This window comes from Cervus elaphus, chromosome 13 (genome assembly GCF_910594005.1).
Source record: "Cervus elaphus chromosome 13, mCerEla1.1, whole genome shotgun sequence".
Lineage (NCBI taxonomy): Eukaryota > Metazoa > Chordata > Mammalia > Artiodactyla > Cervidae > Cervus > Cervus elaphus.
In genome coordinates this window covers 33,864,812-33,872,244 of record NC_057827.1, presented here as the reverse complement: position 1 = coordinate 33,872,244, position 7,433 = coordinate 33,864,812, and positions in this window count along the sequence as shown.

Sequence of the window (7,433 nt, the reverse complement as noted above, 5' to 3'; positions counted from 1 at the left end):
TGACTCCCAGCACAGCCTTCCCCCTAGGAAACCCAGCCTGTGGGCTGCGAGGTTAACGGCATAGGCTCCAGAAAGCCCATTCCCACAGTCCCCAAGGGGGACAGAAGAGCTCACAGTCACCTGTAAGGGACAGTAGCCCCTCTCAGTGAAGGTGCCAGGGCACAAAGGCAAGATCCCCAGGCAAACCTGGTCCCCAGTCTCACCCCACAAAGGGTTCTGAAGATTCTGTGATTAATGTGGCACCCTATTAACATCTTTTAACATGCTTGAAACAAGCAGAAGCTAGTATATTGGCAAAACACGTGTTGAATTCCCCCATCCTCCTGGATTAATCAGAAAGATGCAGGGAAGTGAACTGAATCAGTCTCCCTACACAGACTTCCAAACAGTCCTCCAAACACAGAAATGAACATTGGATCTTTCAGGGCTGCACTGTCAGCTGGGTAGCTCCACAGAGAATTCTGGGAGACAGTTTGTGTTAGGGTAACGGGGCTTGAGAGGGGTGGGGGTTCCCAGATAGATTCCTTTGTTCTTTTTGTGTAAACCATCATCCCAGGGTCTCTTTACAGCTCGCTGGGGCTTTCCAAGAGGTCTTCCTGAACCATCTTTCTATGTGATTACACCTTTCTCGAAGCAACAGTGAAAGCAACCTGACTTCAAACAGTGTGGGACCTAAGGCATTTGTACATCATTTTATCCCACAGACACCCGCACCTCCCTCTCTGATACTGAAAGTTTGGGAGGGACCATAAAGACTATTTCACAGGTGAAGAAATTGATGCTCAGAGAAGGACAATTGCTTGCCCATGGTCACAGTGAATAAGTAGGAATTGGAAACCTAAGCCTAGGCTTATCACATACATGCAAGTGTGTTAGTCACTTGGTTGTGTTCGATTCTTTGTGACCCCATGGACTGTAGCCTGCCAGGCTCCTCTGTCCATGGAATTCTCTGGGCAAGAATGCCAGAGTGGGTAGCCATTTCCTTCTTTAGGGTATTTTCCTGACCCAGGGATCAAACCCACATCTCATGCATTGCAGGCAAATTCTTTACTGTCTGAGTCAACCACTTGCATGCAAAACCACACATAAATTTATCTGTGAAAGTCTTCCTTGTCCCCAGGGCAGTGACTAATTGAACTGTCATTAAGAGGGAGTTGTTCATACAGTTATGAAATGAATGTTCTAGATGCACATTCAGTGCTGAAACCACTGGCCACGTGTGGCTACACTTGAAATGTAGCCAGTTCAAACTAAGAACGGTGTTAATTGTGAAATGCACACCAGATTCCAAAGGCTTAGTCTGAATAAAATAATGTAAAATATTGCCTTAGTAATTTTTTATATTGATTAATTACTAAAATTACAATGTTTTAGATATGTCTGGTTAAATAAAACTATTATTAAAATTAACTTCACCTGTTTCTTCCTTATTTTTTCACTTTTTAAAATGTGGCTAATAGAAAGTTTAACACTACACACATGGCTTGCACTGTTTCCGTTGGACAGAGCTTCTATCGGCATTGAGGATACAGCAGAGCACAGAACAGACAAAAATCATGCCCTCCTGGAGCTTACCCCTGGGGAGGAGAGAGACAACAAATAAACAAGTGAAATAAGTGCTCTGGAAAAATAAAGCAGGGAAGCAGGTTAGAGAAAGAAGGAGAGGTTGATATTTAAAATAGGTTTATCAGGACTTCCCTTGTGGTCCAGTGGAATCCGCCTGCTAATGCAGGGGACATGGGTTCAATCCCTGCTCTGTGAAGAGTCCACATGCCATGGGGCTACTAAGCCCATGGGCCACAACTACTGAGCCCATGTGCTGCAACTACTGAAGTCTGTGGGCTCTAGAGTGTGTGCTTCGCAAACAAGAAAAGCCACTGCAGTTGGAAGCCCATGTATCACAGCTAGAGAGTAGCCCCACTCTCCACAATTAAAGAAAAACCGCACATGGCAACCAAGAACCAGTGCAGTCAAAAGTAAAAAACTGATAAAAATGATCATATTTTAAAAATAGAATGATCAAGAAAGGCTTTATTTATACTAGCCTTCAAGAAAATGCAAGGAGACACAACTTCATCCCCCTCTAGGAGGGTTGTAGTAACAAAGACAGGTAATAACAAATGTTGGAGAAGATGTGGGAAATTGGAACCCTGATAACACTGCTTGTGGGAATGTAAAATGGTGCAGCCACTTTGGAAAACACTCCAGCATTTTCTTAAAAAGTTAAACAGAGTTACCATATGACCCAGCAATTCCCTCTTGGGTATTTACCCAAGAGAAATGGAAACATGTCCATCAAAAACTTGTACATGAATGTTCATAGCAACATTATTCCTATTAGCTAAGATGTGAAACACCCAAATGTCCCTTAATTGATGTGGTATGTCCATACAAGAGAATATCATTCGACCCTAGAAAGGAATGCAGTTCCAAAACATGAATCTTGAAAACATTATACTCAGTGAAAGAAGTCAGTCACAAAAGAGAATATAGTATGTAGTTCCATTTAATTCCATTCCATCTAATTCCATGAAATGTTCAAGATAAGCAAATACATTAAGACAGAAAATAGATAGGTGGAGAGGGTTGAAGAAACCAGGGAGAAATGAGGAGTGACTGCTAATGGGTCTGAGGTTTCTTCTTGGCATGATGAAAAATGTTCTAACTGACCATCATGAGGGTCGCACAATTCTGTAAATATACTAAAGCCCACTGAACTGTATACTTTAAATGGGTGAATTGCATGGTATATTAATTATAGTAATAAAACTGTTATGAAAAAGGAAAATAAAGACTTCAATGAGAAGCGATATTTGAGCAGACATTTGAGTGAGCTAAGTGGCTGGGGGGTGTGGCGCATTCCAGGCAGAGAGAACAGAAAGTACAAAGGCCCTGAGGAAAAAGCAGGCTTAGCTTTTAAGGGACAGGTTAGATGGAGTTGAGTCAGAGGGATGGGGCAGCAGGTCATGTAGGGTGTTCCAGGCCATGAGAAGGACTTTGGCTTGTCTGCTGCTGCTGCTGCTGCTAAGTCGCTTCAGTCATGTCCGACTCTGTGCGACCCCATAGACGGCAGCCCACCAGGCTCCGCCATCCCTGGGATTCTCCAGGCAAGAACACCGGAGTGGGTTGCCATTGGCTTCTCTACTGAATGAGATATGTCACTTGAGGCTTTAAAGTAGGGAAGGGCCAAGATGTGATGACCAGTCTGGCTGCTATGTTGAGAATAGCCTTCAGGACTCATGTACAGAAGCAATGAGAAAGTTGTTATATTGTCTGAACATTTCAGTTGAACTAACATGATATATGTCTGTGATAGGTTTGAACCTGCTAGAATAGGGAGTGTGTGCATACACAGTCGCTCAGATATGTCCAACTCTTGGCCACCCCATGGACTGTAGTCCACCAAGCTCCGCTCTCTATGGGATTGCCCAGACAAGAATACTGGAGTGGGTTGCCATTTCCTTCTCCAGGGGATCTTCCCCACACAAGGATGGAACCCGAATCTCCTGAATCGGCAGGATACTCTCACTACCACTGAGCCACCAGGGAAGCCCCTTGACTAGACGATTCTAAATTTTGCATTGGAATACAAAGGAGCTATTGTGGGGACTTCCTTGGCAGGTGGATTCTTTACCACTGAGCCACCTGGGAAGAATGGGGAGGGGTTGGCAAATTGGAACCTGGGGCGGGGTAAAATTCAGCCCACCACCTATTTTTGGCCAGCCTGTGAACTAAGAGTTGCTTTTACATTTTTCTAAATGGTTGACAAAAGTCAAAAGAATAATACTTTGTGAGACATGAAAATCCTATGAAATTCAAATTTCAGTGTCCATAAGTAAAGTGTTACTAGAATACTTCCAGGCCCATTTGTGTGTATAGCTGCTTTCACAGCAGAGGTGAGTAGATGGAACAGGGACAAGAGACTGTGTGGCCTGCAAAGCCTAAAATACTTCCCATCTGGTCCTTAACAGAAAAAATTTGCTGAACCATACAACAATTTCCAAACATTTTGGTCTCAAGACTATTTTTCATCTTAAAAATTGAGGATCCCAGATTTTGTTCATAGAGGTTATCAAGATTTACCGTTTAGAAATTAAAAGTGCAGCAAATGGCATTTATTCATTCTTTTTAAGCACAGGCAACTCTGCTCAGTGATGTGTGGAAGCCTGGATGGGAGGGTAGTTTGGGGGAGAGTGGTTACATGTATTTGTATATTGCCGAGTCCCCTTTTCTGGCCATCTGAAACTGTCACAACATTGTTGATTGGCCATACTCCAATATAAAATAAAAAGTTTTTTAATAGTGCATGTGATCCCCTACAAGTATTTTTAAATATGTAGTAAGTAATTAAAAAAATAATTAACCCACTGAAACACTGAACCTGGTTTCGATGAACTGGCTTAGTCATGTCATGATGTAACCTACCACAGTAATCCAGGAGAGAGATGAGGGGGACTTGGACACCCAGATAGTGATGGAGTGCTACAGAGTTGGCTGTAGACAGGCTGGCTTCTAGACATAATAGGCTGTGCTAATGGACCAAGTGCAGGGTGTGAGGAGAAGAGAGGAATCGAGGATGCCTCCAAGGATTTTAAAGGTACTTAAAGGGATCAATGGGGCAGCCTGCAGAGAAACAGGTTGGTCGGTGAGACTGATCCCTTCTCCCTCAACAATAAAACAGTCATCATCAGGTTGGGGGTCTCATTCTAGGCCAAGCAGGAACATCCAGAGTAGCTTCTGGGCAAGGGTCTAGGACAGGTCCAAAGAGGTGATTTAGGAAGGGAGAAAGTGGGTTCACTCAGCTTGCTCTGTATCAAAGGGCTTGGGCAGGAATTCCCTGGAGGTCCAGTGGTTAGGACTCCGAGCTTCCACTGCAGGGGGCACAGGTTCAATCCCTGGTTGGGAAAATAAGATCCCGCATGCTGTGCAGCCAGCCTCCTCCCCTCACCCCCAAAAAAGAAAGGGCTTGGTCACTCAATCCTCCAGGAGGAAAATCTATTCTAAGTCAGGTACATTTGGGTAGCTAGTTGATTCAATGTGTAAACAGGTCCAGAAAATGTATTCTTTTAAAGAAAGTTGATTCAATATTTACTAGGACCTTGTCCTAGAGCCTGGGGATAGAACCAAAAAAAAAAAGAAAAGAAAAATATGGTGCCAGTCCTCCTGAATCTCAGTATTTGAGAGGGCACGTCACCTTTCCTGAGATTATTTTTTCATCTGTGAAAGGGATAATAATACCAAACTCTACAGACTTGTGAAGTGTTCATGGAATAATCCTATTCAGTAAACATAAAGGATCCAACACAATCCTGGGCACAGAGTAAGTAATCAATGCTTCTTCTCCCTCTCCTCACTCTTCTCTCAAGCACACATCCCTCCTTCAAAAAAGATGGCCCCAAGCTATGTATGCATTCATCCACCAAATATTCATGAAGAATCTACTATATGTAAAATGAGGGAGATACAGGAAAGTTACAAGACACTCTGTTCACTGCTAGAATATGAAGTGAAGTCAAGTCGCTCAGTCGTGTCCGACTCTTTGCGACCCCGTGGACTGTAGCCTACCAAGCTCCTCTGTCCATGGGATTCTCCAGGCAAGAATACTGGAGTGGGTTGCCATTTCCTTCTCCAGGGGGTCTTCCTGACACAGGGATCGAACCCGGGTTTCCCACATTGGAGGCAGACGCTTTAACCTCTGAGCCACCAGTCAGATTAAAAAGGATTGTGAGGCATCTGTGTGCGAATGAGATGAGATCGACCAAGTAACAGCTCAGGGAATATAAACAGCAGCTATGTCAGGGGAGAGGGCAAGGTAAGTGCTCTCTAAACAAAGATAAGATTCCAGGAGGAATGAGGTTTAAATTATCCCTAAGATAGAAAGGCTCCCTCAGATGAGCCAAGATAGATAGAGGTTACTAGTAGGTGACCTGAAGCTGATAAAAATTTAGAGGTAGGTTAGCAAAAGATTTGAGTGTAGAAGAGAGTGACTCACTGGGCTCATGGGAAGATTTACTGTAGAGAATGATTTACTGTAGGAGATATTCTTGCCCAGAGCACTTCATCTCTGCCATAGAGATCCACTTAGATTCTAAGTCCTATTAATAGATTAACAACCTGCAGATCAAGGACATTCCAGCACAGAGAATAGCTAGTCAATGGAAGGACCTTGGAAAGAAGGAAAGAAATCCATGTTTTCTTGTATTTACTCAGACATTTAACTCCTGTCTAATTACTCCTTGGGCATTTTGTAACATTTATCCCTCCTGTTTTCCTTCCAAATTCTACAAAGTGCCAAGAACCCCTAAACTACTCCTTGTTGCTACCTTCTGATGTTACATCATTTACAAAGACTGCAATTGCCTAGGACTTGGCCCCCTTTAAACCGCGGTAAGCACATGTTCCCCTGCCCCTAGACAGTGTGATCAAGACAGCCAGAACCCAGATTTAAATCCACCCATCACCAGCTGCATGACCTTGGGCAAGTCACCTTTCCTGAGATTATTTCTTCATCTGTGAAATGGGGTAATAACATCAAACTCTGTAGACTTAAGAGGTGTTCATGATGACAAAACCCACTGCAATGTTGTGAAGTAATTAGCCCCCAACTAATAAAAGTAAATGAAAAAAAAAAAGAGGTGTTCATGAAATAATGCTATTCAGTAAAGTATCCAACACAATCCTGGATGCAGAGTAGGTAATCAGTTCTGCTCCTTCCATCTACCCTCCCCTCAAATATGTTTTTTTCCAGGGACCACACCCAACAGCTGGAAGCAGCAGAAGCACGATATGGAATCAGAGAAGGAGGTAAGAGTCCTGCTTTGCCCCTTCCCAGCTGAGTGGCACTGGGCCAGTCACTTTGCCTCACTGAGCCTTGGGTTTCTCCTCTGTAACTAGGAAATTATATGCCATGCCCCTCCTCACAGCATTGTTGCAATAGTTCAAGAGAGAGGGCTTCTCTTAGGGCAATGGCAATAGTGATCACAAAGGATTTAATAGACTATTCTCCTCAGGTTGCTTGCTTCTATTTATCACCTGTGAGAGGAGGGACTCCCAGAACTGAAAACATAGTCCTCTTTGTAGAAGTTCTGGCTTTTCTGCCAGGAATACTTGGCATGCAAATGAGTAGCATGTTCACAACTGTAAAAGAATATATCAGAGCAGGATGTGAGCACACAGAATTCTGGCCTCTTCGTGGGCAAGGGGGAATCTAAGATGCTTGTTAATAGTGATTGTGTGGTTCAGAAAAGGTTTCCGTTTCCTCAACGCTAATGTGGGAGAAAGAGGAATTACGGATGGAAAGAATCTTATAAAGGCCTGTCTCTGCTCTAAAGTTCCACATTCTCTGAATCTCTGGTCACAGATAGGGCCTTCTTTCCCACAGCTGTCCACTATAAATGTCTAATATAAATGCAGGATGGTGAGGCGGTCTCCGA